A 13,144-nucleotide genomic window follows, 5' to 3' on the forward strand; every position below is an offset into this window, starting at 1 on the left:
AACTCTCTCCAATTTGTTCATTTTAAATTATTTCTGCGTTCATGAGATGAGCTCCTCACATAAGCCCATCTCCTCAACACGTTTGCTGTTTTAAGATCACGTTAGTAATGAGCTGCCAATAATTGCCAGCAGACAAAGCTCCCAGATCACCAACATTTAAAGAAACTCAAACAGCATCCTCAAACGTCCGAGTTTTACTGGGAATGAGCTGCTCAGAAACGTATGCAATATTCCAGCTGTGGTCATAGCAGATCCAGACAGAGTGCCACAGAGAATGGGGAGAACCAGAGTATAGCAAGCAAAGGAGCCAAGCCTCTGACTAGGTTTCCATATCAATCTTTAAAGCATTCTATTTGTAAAGTGCCAAGCATACTAATGGTGTTGTACAAATGATAACTAACAACAGAGAATTTCTTGAGAGGACAGATGATACAGACTTTAAGGTGGAGTGGGATGGGTATGTGCTGCTGTAGCAGATATTTTTCTCACTGTATTTTGCTGCTGTTGAAGTACTTTATGATTGTAAATCACTATTGTAAGGGCAATAAAGCCTTTGTTCTTTTTTGTATTTTAACTGAAATTAATAAACAAGAGAAAGATCTCCAATTTCAAAGACAAGGCCAACCCAGGACACACAATCCCTTCCCAAGCCAAATGGCAATATCCTTACCCCGGGTGAAGACACCTGGATACCTACAAAAATGGGGTTTGCTTTATTACTTCTCATGAATTTAATGATAGAGGCTGAAAATCCTCTGCTAAACCTCCTGTTCTTTAAATCCGATGTCTATAATCCCCAAACAGTGGAAAACAAATATTTATCTTATTAACAAGACTGGAATTATTTTTATTAGTTATGTCCACATGCACCAAACTGTCCAAAGTCAGATGGGTTTGAATCAGTTGTTAATGATTAACACAGCCACCATGTCCCTGCATTTCAAGCTACATCACTGACTCAGAAAAGATATAGTGGAACTGGAGAAGATTCAGAGAAGGGCAACAAAGATAATCAAGGGTCTGGGAATAGCTTCCATATGAAGAGACTAAAAAAGATTCGGATTGTTCAGCTTAGAAAAGAGATGACTAAGGACAGATACGATAAAGGTTTATAAAATCATGAATAGTATCGAACAAGTGAATAAAGATGCGTTATTTACCTCTTCCCACAATACAAAAATGAGGGGTCAGTCAATGAAATTAACAGGTAGTAGGTTTAATACAAACAAGATGTTGTACTTTTTCACACATCGCACAATTAATCCATGGAACTCATTGCCATGGGATGTTGTGAAGGCCAAAAGTATAACTGGGTTAAAAAAAAAAGAACTAGATAAGTTCACTGAGGATTGGTCCAATCAGTGGCTATTAGCCAAGAGGGTCAAGGATGCAAACCACTGACTGCCAGAAGCCAGACACTGGGCTAGATGGACCATTGGTCTGATCCAGTGTGGCAGCTCTAATGTTCTTACTCAAGCAGATGTGCAGAAGCACCAGTGTATCTAACCTCACAGTGCGCAGTTTAGGAGCCAGATCCCAAGCATGGGAGGATTGTCCCCAGAAACGCACTTCATCATTTTAAAATCGATTCCTTGGATGAAAACTTGTGTGTCAGAGAACTCCAGACACGTGACCCTGGGCCCTCTGGCCCCAGCACTCTCTGACATCCATATTCCATTACTTAATGAGCTTTCTACTTCTATGCATAATTATAGCAAGAAATGTTTAAATTTAAGGACTGTAAAGGGAAACTCCATTTGGGCAAATTTATGTAATTACAAAAAATTGGTTGAAAGAGCCAAGTATAATTCTGAGTTAACTCTGGTGAAATTGGTGCTCACCATCCAGCACTGGCCCCAAGGGACCAATTAGATGACCTCACAGGCCTTTTCCATCACTAATTTCTAGAATTAGGGAGAGCCGCATAACTGCCTTTTTCAGTGGGTAGCAGAGTAATGGTCCAAACCTAGCCAGTAACACGTACCCCACGTTTCAGGGGCTCTGCACAATCTCAAGTTCTTAGTGGCTGCTTTTTTGTTTTATAAACCACAGTGGCACCTAGGATTCTCTAAGCTGGAAAGCAAGCTGCAGCTCTGACAGAAAAGGGAATGTGAAGGATGAGGGGATTGTCTGGTTTATTTTTATATCATATACATCTCAGGTTTCAGAGTAGCAGCCGTGTTAGTCTGTATCCGCAAAAAGAAAAGGAGTACTTGTGGCACCTTAGAGACTAACAAATTTATTCGAGCATAAGCTTTTGTGAGCTACAGCTCACTTCATCAGATGCATGCAGTGGAAAATACAGTGGGGAGACTTTATATACACAGAGAACATGAAACAATGGATGTTACCTGATCACTCTTGTTACAGTGTGTATGGTAAGGAGAGCTATTACCAGCAGGAGAGCGCACGGGGGGCAAGGGGGAACCTTTTGTAGTGATAATCAAGGTGGGCCATTTCCAGCAGTTGACAAGAACGTCTGAGGAACAGTCGGCGGGGTGGTGGAGAATAAACATGGGGAAATAGTTTTACTTTGTGTAATGACACATCCACTCCCAGTCTTTATTCAAGCCTAAGTTAATTGTATCCAATTTGCAAATTAATTCCAATTCAGCAGTCTCTCGTTGGAGTCTGTTTTCGAAGTTTTTTTTGTTGAACAATTGCCATTTTTAGGTCTGTAATCGAGTGATCAAAGAGACTGAAGTGTTCTCCGACTGGTTTTTGAATGTTATAATTCTTGACATCTGATTTGTGTCCATTTATTCTTTTACGTAGAGACTGTCCAGTTTGACCAATGTACATGGCAGAGGGGCATTGCTGGCACATGATGGCATATATCACATTGGTAGATGTGCAGGTGAACGAGCCTCTGATAGTGTGGCTGATGTGATTAGGCCCCATGATGGTGTCCCCTGAATAGATATGTGGACACAGTTGGCATTGGGCTTTGTTACAAGAATAGGTTCCTGGGTTAGTGGTTCTGTTCTGTGGTGTGTGGTTGCTGGTGAGTATTTGCTTCAGGTTGGGGGGCTGTCTGTAAGCAAGGACTGGCCTGTCTCCCAAGATCAGGATAGGTTGTAGATCCTTGATGATGCGTTGGAGAGGTTTTAGTTGGGGGCTGAAGGTGACGGCTAGTGGCGTTCTGTTATTTTCTTTGTTGGGCCTGTCCTGTAGTAGGTGACTTCTGGGTACTCTTCTGGCTCTGTCAATCTGTTTCTTCACTTCAGCAGGTGGGTATTGTAGTTGTAAGAATGCTTGATAGAGATCTTGTAGGTGTTTGTCTCTGTCCGAGGGGTTGGAGCAAATGCGGTTGTATCGTAGAGCTTGGCTGTAGACAATGGATAGTGTGGTGTGGTCTGGATGAAAGCTGGAGGCATGTAGGTAAGTATAGCGGTCAGTAGGTTTCCGGTACAGGGTGGTGTTTATGTGACCATTGCTTATTAGCACCGTAGTTTATCTGCTTGATTATTATCTTGCCTGACTGCAAGCAGTTAAATCAAAGGAAGCTTTTAGGAAGAAACAAATAGGAAATGAAACAATGACAGAGATAAGGTACCACCAGAGAGAATACAAAGTTTCCTTTAGGGAACAATGGGGGATTTAACAACTAGGAAACACCCACCTGCTGGGTTCCAGCCAGGCTAGCAGGTTTACTTATCCCGGGCTTGAACCTAAGATCAAAAGGGTACTAAACTGTTAAAGACTCCATTCTAGAGAGGAAGTGGAGAATGGGGTGGGGTGAGTGCGCAGCAATGACTGGAGGTGAGTCTTTGTCAGACAGATATTGAGGGGATGATGAAAGGGCTGTCTGTCTCTCCCAGGGCAGGAGCAGGGATGTCTGGGCTGAGTGAAACTTACCTAAACTTTATTCTTTTCTTGCAAGTTTTGGGTAAGGTGTACAGGCCTTTTGTTGTTTTATCCCTTTTCTCTGCTTGCTGTGTACCTGTGGTTGAATAAATAATATTTGGTTTTGAAGAAGCTGTTTTTAAGTATCTTTATTAGCCACTGGTCACAGGCTACCAAAGGAAAAGGGCTTATTGGTGTCAAACACAGCTGGACCTATCATGTTCTCACGTAAGTAGGGGTGCTGCAGCCCAGAGACCGAGTCTAAGAGTGGTAGAACTGCATGGTTCCACCCAGAGACGGGTGAAGATAGTAAAACCTGTCACCAGAGGGGTGTAACTCCAGAGGACATAAAGGGATCTAACGAGCAGCTTGTCCTGTAACTGTGACAAGGATTTATAACCTGAATGTAGCACCTTCTCTTTGAGATGCTCTTTTACTCCATAACTGGGAGGCACTAATGAAGCTTGACTCTGATCGTGTTTGAGAGCAGCGTGTGGGAGGAAGACAATGATCAGTTGGACAGAAGTGCCACAGACAGAAGTGGTCCTACGGATAGAAGATGCAAACAATGAAACATTTCTCTCTCATATTACTCAGCTGGAAGTGGATTTGGTGCCAAGCAGGTTTCAGGACGACCTTCCATATTGACATTCTACTTCTGCTAATTCCCAGCAGACCCATACACATGGCTTTTCTTCCGACTTATTTTAAGCATTTCCAGCCGATAGCAGCAACAAGCCCTGACAGGCAGTAAATTCCCATGTGATTATTGCAGTCTTAAGCAAACTGAAGTACCTAGAAGTCCCAGTGTGCTCCATGTAGGCTGGAACTACCAGGAATGTGAAATCTGTCTCATCTTACTGCTTGCAGAAAAATGTATCCCCACATCAAATTAAGTGACACCAGCTCCATTAGAATGTTAAATTCATGTCATTGCAACATTATACTCATATGTGACACAATGATTACTTGCAAAAGCTGGTATATAAATTCAAATAAAAGGAGCACAAGAAATTATTATAAAGCAGCATTCCGTTTAGGCAAAGTTATTTGCATAGCATAGGCTAAAGTTTCAAATATGTTGTCTAAGTTGTGCCAGCAAAAACAAGTGTGCACATTGTTTAGTGCAATAAGAGGCCTTTGTACACACAGTGTGGGTAACTATGCACCTAATCTCTGTTCACATCTGTGGTTCCCTAATCTAGATGCACATTTTGTTCAGGTGTAAATTAGGTACCTAAACTCAAAAATCCTGTGGATGTGTATTATATATAGAGACCTGTATGTATAAATGGGTGTGAGTGCACAGTTTGATAATCCATTTAATCATTTCACTGTTTGATTAAACGCCTCAGAGCTCTAATCTTTTACAAAGCACATAGAAAGATAATTGTCCAGAGCAGCTGTAATCTCCTCAGCCTGGGCAGCTGCTTCTGAGTTGCAGACTTAGAGAGTCCCATTTAGAGAGAAAAATGAGGGTAGTATGGATAGTTTATACTCACAAAAATATGATAAAGTAATATACAAGGTCTGCTTTAAACCAACAGGCCAGAAATGCAGAACTGCTGCTAGAACTCCATCCTCATCCAGCTGCTGTGCCTTTCTATTTCAGCTAATTGGTATAGGAAATTACTGTACCTGCCCAAAGGAGCCCAGAACAGCTGCCTTCCCCAGTCACAATGGGGGGAATTCCAGCCTTAATATAATGCAAAGGCTCCTCATTAGAGTATAAGCCAAGAACTTTTAAAATTCATTTGTTATTTTATTAACAGCTGCAGGAGGAAGATCTATATCTAGCACATACATTAAAAAATATTCATCTGCATATTTCCTAGATAGTTTTTCTAGCAGGTCTTTATCAAAGCAACCCAGAAGAACTGGGCTTTCAAGGGAACCCAAATAGCCAGAACCAAAAATTGGCAACAGATACGAAAGCAACAGAGAGCAGCTTTAAAAACCATCATCTTGTTGCCTGATTGGAACCTACTAAGATTGTTTTAAAAGCAGCAATATTGTATTCTGAGCATCAGTCCCTCATGGGGAAGTGAGGGGCATTCCAGAAGCTCAATAAAGGGATCTGGGTGACCTATAAACAAAGCAGAATGAGAACTGAGGCAGGAGATACATACATAACCACCATAAGGAGATGAAAATGAACAAATGCTTTGCAGATCTCATCGTAATGCAGAATGCAGTCACTCTGGCCCTGGGCCTTGCAGACTGGGCACATGAGCATAAACTATTCAGAATGCCTGAAAATCATACAGGGAGAAAGCTAAAACCCCATGTCTGGGTTTCGAGCTCAATATCTTCTAGGGAAGAGTCCAAGAACTATGAAAAATCCAGGTCTCCTGAAAAACAGTGTCAGACACTCCCCCAGTGCAGCAGTGTTAGTGGGAAACCGCCAGAATGATGGAACATTACAGACAGAAATAAGCTGATCCTGGAGGGAGGGGTTTCCCACACTGTATTACCCCGTGTTTTGTCTAGTCATTTCTACCTATACTAAGAACTATACAATGTAAACATTTGATATTTAACTGTAAACTTAAAGTCACTCTCTAATTTCCCTAAAAGCCAGAGATACTGAATATGTACAACCACAGGAGTAATTTTTCTATGGATTTTGGTATTTGTACGAATATTTACATTTGGAACTTTTAAAAATAAATAAATTTAAAAGTGATGTTGTAAGTGACAAGTCTTGAACCAAGAGGAAATTCCACAGTGAAACACATCTGAATCAAGAAGATTTTCCTGCTATTTAGCACCCATTTCCCCCTCATTAACATAATCCCATTCCCTCCTTGTCAAATCCTGAATAATCTCTCACCCCTTTCACTGTTTACAAACTTCCAATAATTGTGAACTTTTATGTTCCCTTAGGTTTCAGAGTAGCAGCCGTGTTAGTCTGTATTCGCAAAAAGAAAAGGAGTACTTGTGGCGCCTTAGAGACTAACCAATTTATTTGAGCATAAGCTTTCGTAAGCTACAGCTGCATCCGATGAAGTGAGCTGTAGCTCACGAAAGCTTATGCTCAAATAAATTGGTTAGTCTCTAAGGTGCCACAAGTACTCCTTTTCTTTATGTTCCCTTAGTTGTCACTTATCCAAGTGACACAATTTAGCTCTTTTGATCTTTCCTCATAAATCAATCCCTCCAGCCCCTTAATCACCTTTTTACTCTTCTCTGAACTCCCTCCAGTAATGATGTGATCATAATCCTCAAAAAGGAGAGGCTTTGGCTTTAGTTCTTCCCCACAAACGCATGTAAATTCTCAGGCATTTCACAAGCTTCATGCATACTGCTGTCACCAGCTGCCAAGCACTAGACCATGACACTGAAACAAAGATAGAATTGTCTCAAACACCAGCAATGCCAGAAGCAGAATGGCAAACAAATGCAACACAATACAAACTAAAACAATAAAGTGATCAACCTTAATCTTGTCAACAGGACACAGTGTAAAGGCTAGATTCAGAACATTGACTAAAAGCTGTTTGCTGGAGTTTTTGCAGAAGCTGGGGTGACAGCCCCCGTGTCCTGAACAACTGCAATTCATGTAACAATCAGCATCGTAATATTCATTCTGAAGTTCAAAATGGATCTAGTAAACTATTCCATGTCCTTATCTAACTTCTTGTGCAGTGTTGTTGTGAGCTGTTTAATAGCTACCATGTTCCATCCTGTGGTGGCTGCATTTCAATGGTGAATGGCATGACCCCTGCATATACTGCTAAAGTGCTTGGCAATCCTCCAAAACTGGAGATGGAGATGCTATTAGTATTATTATGCATTTTTTGCATAAGAGTAGCACTTGAAGGCCCCAATCAGGATCAGGGCCACATTGTGCTAGGTATGGCACATAAACACAGGAAGACAGACCCTGCTCTAAAGAAAAGACAGTTACCTTTTCCGTAACTGGTATTCTTCAAGATGTGTTGCTCATGTCTATTCCACATTAGGTGTGTGTGCTTGCCACATGCACCGGTGCCAGAAGTTTTCCCCTCAGCAGTATCCGTAGAGTGGCTCTGGCGCCCTCTGGAGTGCCGCTGGCTTCCCTCCACCCTCAGTTCCTTCTTGCTGGAAACTCCTAACAGTGGGGAAGGAGGGCGGGTTGTGGAATGGACATGAGGAACACATCTCAAAGAACACCAGTTACGGAAAAGGTAACTGTCTTTTCTTCTTCCAGTGCTTGCTTATGTCCATTCCATATTAGGTGACTCCAAAGCAGTACCCCTGTAGGTGGGTAGGAGTTCACAGACGTGTAGATTGCAACACAGCTCTGCCGAACCCAGTGTCATCTCTGGTCTCCTGAGTGATGGCATAATGAGCCGTGAACGTGTGGACAGAGGACCACATTACAGCTCTACAGATGTCCTGGATAGGGATGTGCGCCACGAAGGCCGCCGAAGACAGGGAAGAGCACATTTGGATACGGAGGGGCTAACCTAGTGAGGAGAGCTTTAAACTAGGTTCGAAGGGGGCAGGTGACCAAAGCCCACAGGTAAGTCAAAAACATGTGGAATTTGGGGGGGAGCATGGGCTGTTATAGCAGGGAAAAAGGAGAGGCAAGACAGAACTTGGTGGGGAGGGGATCAAATCAGTATTTTAGATGTCTGTATACTAATGCAAGAAGTATGGGGAATAAGCAGGAAAAACTCAAAATGCTAGTAAATGCTATTACCAGCAGGAGAGTGAGTTTGTATGTGTGTGTGTGTGGGGGGGGGGGGGAAGGGTGAGAAAACCTGGATTTGTGCTGGAAATGGTCCTACTTGATGATCACTTTAGATAAGCTGTTACCAGCAGGAGAGTGGGGTGGGAGGAAGTTTTGTTTCATGGTCTCTGTGTGTATATAATGTCTTCTGCAGTTTCCACGATATGCTATGCATCCGATGAAGTGAGCTGTAGCTCACGAAAGCTCATGCTCAAATAAACTGGTTAGTCTCTAAGGTGCCACAAGTACTCCTTTTCTTTTTTCTTTTAAACACAACTATGACATAGTTGGCATCACAGAGACTTGGTGGGATAATACGCATGACTGGAATATTGGTATCGAAGGGTACAGCTTGCTCAGGAAGGACAGGCAGGGGGAAAAGGGAAAAATGTATACACTAGGACTGGTTTCAGAGTAACAGCCGTGTTAGTCTGTATTTGCAAAAAGAAAAGGAGTACTTGTGGCACCTTAGAGACTAACCAATTTATTTGAGCATAAGCTTTCGTGAGCTAGCTCACGAAAGCTTATGCTCAAATAAATTGGTTAGTCTCTAAGGTGCCACAAGTACTCCTTTTCTTTTTACACTAGGACTGAGATTGAGATGGAAATAGGAGACAGACCAGGAAGAAGAGGTGAATAAGGCTTTTTTTAAACAATTAACAAAATCATCAAAAGCACAGGACTTGGTGGTGATGGGGGACTTCAACTACTCAGACATCTGTAAGGAAAATACCATAGCAGGGCACTGATTATCCAAGAAGTTCTTGCAATGTATTGGAGACAATTTTTTATTTCAGAAGGTGGAGAAAGCTACTCGGGGAGTGCTGTTCTATGTTTGATTTTGACAAATAGGGAGGAACTGGTTGAGAATTTGAAAGTGGAAGGCAGCTTGGGTGAAAGTGATCATGAAATGATAGAGTTCATGATTCTAAGGAATGGTAGGAAGGAGAACAGCACAATAAAGTGGACAAATTACAAAGGATGCATATAAACAAACAACATAAATATGAAGGGGCAAAATTGGAAAGGCCAAGGCACAAAACAAGATCAAACTAGCTAGAGACATAAAGGAAACCATTCTACAAATACACTAGAAGCAAGAGGAAGACCAAGGACAGTGTAGGACCATTACTCAATGAGGGGGGGAAATAATAACAGAAAATGTGGAAATGGCGGAGGTGCTTAATGACTTCTTTGTTTCGGTTTTCACCAAGAAGATTGGTGGTGATTGGACATCTAACATCGTGAATGTGAATGAAAATGAGGTAGGATCAGAGGCTAAAATAGGAAAAGAACAAGTTAAATGACTCAGCTTTATAGGCTCCTATGCATAAATCTTGGTGAGTGCAATTCAGTAAAAGTTTAAAAAGCTGGCAGGATAATTAACTTTAAAAAGCTTACCTGCATTCTGTTGGTTTACATAACTCTCATCTATTATCGTTTAACCTCTGCCTTTTATTAAATTAAAATAAGCCTCTACCTATTTTCATTTTTAAAATTAACTTACCCTCTGCCTATTTCAAATCTGTGTGTTTTAAAACCTCCTCCTATTTCCTTTTTTTTAATTTATTTTTGAAAATTATACAAATGTATGCCATTATTTTAATTAACCAATGACAGGCTGGGCCAGAAGACCAGCAACACATCCATTCTAAAGATCATCCTGTTGAAAATTAAGAACAGCCATAACGTGTCAGACCAATGGTCCGTCCAGCCCAGTATCCTTTCTCTGACAGTGGGCAGTGCCAGATGCTTCACAGGGAAAGAGCACAACAAGGCAATTTCAAGTGATCCATCCCCTGTTGTCCAGTCCCAGCTTCTCACATTTGGAGGTTTAGGGACAATGGGAGCATGAAATACAACTGCAATAATGAATCATGAAACAGATTGTAAAAGGAATTATTTAAAATAAAGGAAGGGATCCTGTAGCATTTAAGCCTTCGGCATGAATAATTTTGTTTTCTCCCCCCTCCATTTTGGGTCTTTATCACACACTGCATTCCATATTTGAGCCTTCGCAGGCTGATTAGTATGAGCAAAGAATATTGCTGTATTGGCCTAGTGGATGGGGGAGAAGCATGAGAGTTTCTGCTTCTTGATTTTAGCTATGCTTTTGACACAGTCCCACATGACATTCTCATAAACAAACTAGGGAAAATGTGGTCTAGATGAAATTACTGTAAGGTGGGCACACAATGAGTTGAAAGGACATATTCAAAGAGTAGTTATCAATGGTCTGGTGTCAAACTGGGAGAGTGTATTTAGTGGGGTCAGTCCTGGGTTTCATACTGTTCAATATTTCCATTAATGATTTTGATAATGGAGTGGAGAGTATGTTTATAAAACTTTCAGATGACACAAGCTGGGAGGGGTTGCAAAAACTTTGGAGAACAGGATTGGAGAATTGGTCTGCATTCAACATTGCATAGCATGAGTTCTCCCTCTTCTTATCTACACTGGAGGAATTCACAACTCTCACTCAAATCATTCTAACCCCCCAGAATGCACCTTAAATCCACATAACCAAAGTGCTCAAACCAGTTTTCATCCTTTCCAAGAGGCGCTTGGATTAGATTTGCAGATTAGCTGAGTTGGCTGAGGAAGTACTTTTATTGTAAACCCTCAAATTTCCTTGGCTTTGCAAAGTTTCCACACAGATCATTTTATGCAGTGGGATTACAATGGGTCTCATGAATATCAGAAATGACTGTACTCCACTCCAACAACCATGTCCCATCTGGATCCACTGTCTACATAACCCATTTTCCTCTTGTACAGAGCACGCACAGGTTCTTCCTGGAATTCACGCTTCCTCACACATCATATGATGGTGTGGAGCTGCCCTATTGACAACGAGATGGTACTAGACACCTCAGAGTGCTGCATTTCAGAAATTAAAAGGTACCCCCTTAATGCAGGAGAGAGAGGGGGCCTTCTTTTGGGCACAAAGCACCATGCTCAACAGGTCACTGCCTGAAAGAACACACCAAAAACTGTACTCTGAGCACAGAAGACATGGAGTCCATCAAACCAGGAGAGAAAACAGAAAATGCTGACAGACACAAAAGGATAGAATCACAGCAGCAGCCTCAGTGCTAGTTTAATGGCCACTAGTGATGCGTCTCCATGGCAGCAAAGATTGCAATGAAACTGCTGCCTAGAAATTATAGGTCTGATCATAGGAGGACTCAACAACTGCTCCAGCTGCAGCAGTCTGGCTCCTTCCATTTTGGATTTCTAAATGATGGTCTCAAAATAAATGGAACTCAACTCCCATTGTTAGAATTCCAGCCCTCGCAAAGCAGGTCTGGCCCCTGAAAGCCTCACAGATTATCACTCCAGAGCAAGGCACAACGCAGAACACCAGCGAGCAGGGCTCCTTGTAGCCCAAAAGTCTCTGTGACAAAAACCTCTGCAGCACACTCAGGATATTCAGGGGGACAAGAAGTTTAAATGAAAAAAATGAAGTTTAAATGAAAAAAACTTGTGTTTTTTCCCCAGCCTGAGTGCTCAGGTTGTCACAATGGTTCAGGCAGTTCCACTCTGGGAATCCACACTGGCTCAATTAGCATACATCAGAAAATCCTCTGCTTTCAGATGAGAATACCATTTTACTACTGGAATAAGTATCATCATGTAGCTCATTTTGGGCCCACAGGAACATGCAGATCTCAGATATGTTTATTTGGACAGGGTCACTCATTGCAGAAAGAGCAGCTAACGTTGTTGCTATGTGACATTTGCTACGCCTACACCCCCGAAGATTCCGCTGAGGGAGGGCTGGGATGCGGCTGTTCTCTCAGGCAAAACGTGCATTAGTTAGTTATGTCGCTGATGCAGATGGCCTTAGGTATATTCCAGCTCCAACAAAGCGATAAGGAGCATCACCACTATGGATAGGAAAAAATATACTTGGGGCCTCCCTCGTAGAGCTGGGTGACATTTTTTGACGAAAACCTGGTGAAAAATCAAGATGCGGCAACACTAAAACATTTTCTAAATGTGTCAGCTTCACTCTTCCCAGCCAGTTGGGATCAGGTTGCTGGATCAATCTTTTCTAGACTTGCCAGTCCAATGCTCGGTGTTAGGATATAGATATGCAGGCCTGTCTGTAAAGGCCTATACTCTAAGAATTTAGGTGTATTCTTATCACTTGGCTAGTTAGAGGTATAAAAGAAAGAATCAAAATCACTGTCTGCCAGTGTAAGGTCCTTCTCTTACTGTGACAGTCTGAGGCCCTGTGCTTAGGCTAAGATCTTTGGCAAGGCAGCAGAGGCAGCCATAAGCTGGGAAGCGACTGGTCACATCCTCACATTCCAAACTAGTCACATTGAAAGAAGGTGCTATTGGGCTATTACGAATACAATCCTGTCCTGATAATGCCTATTGCCTCCAGAGAAAGGGAAGTGTCTAGAAAATGTAAAAGGAAACTTAGTTTAATAGCATCCTGTCTGGCAAGAACTCACTTATCAATAGCTGGGATGTGAAGTCCTCACTTCTGTATTGTTTTGTCATTATAGTTCCCACTTTACCATTGTTTGTCTGTATAATCTCTGTCTGGTTCTGTGATTGTTTCTGTCT

General features: G+C 41.9%; 1 protein-coding gene and 1 long non-coding RNA gene across 3 annotated transcripts in view; both read right to left on the reverse strand.

Annotated features, from left to right (window-relative positions):
- Nucleotides 1-13,144, reverse strand: part of TTC28 (tetratricopeptide repeat domain 28) — a 482,751-nt gene that overhangs the window by 263,088 nt on the left and 206,519 nt on the right. The window lies entirely within an intron of this gene.
- On the reverse strand, nucleotides 2,943-3,944 carry LOC141999496 (uncharacterized). The gene is made up of 3 exons (XR_012642022.1): nucleotides 3,859-3,944; nucleotides 3,623-3,671; nucleotides 2,943-3,506 (listed from the first exon to the last, which is right to left on the reverse strand). It is a non-coding gene; the product is annotated as an uncharacterized LOC141999496 (long non-coding RNA).

The sequence above is a fragment of the Natator depressus genome, chromosome 15 (genome assembly GCF_965152275.1).
Source record: "Natator depressus isolate rNatDep1 chromosome 15, rNatDep2.hap1, whole genome shotgun sequence".
Lineage (NCBI taxonomy): Eukaryota > Metazoa > Chordata > Testudines > Cheloniidae > Natator > Natator depressus.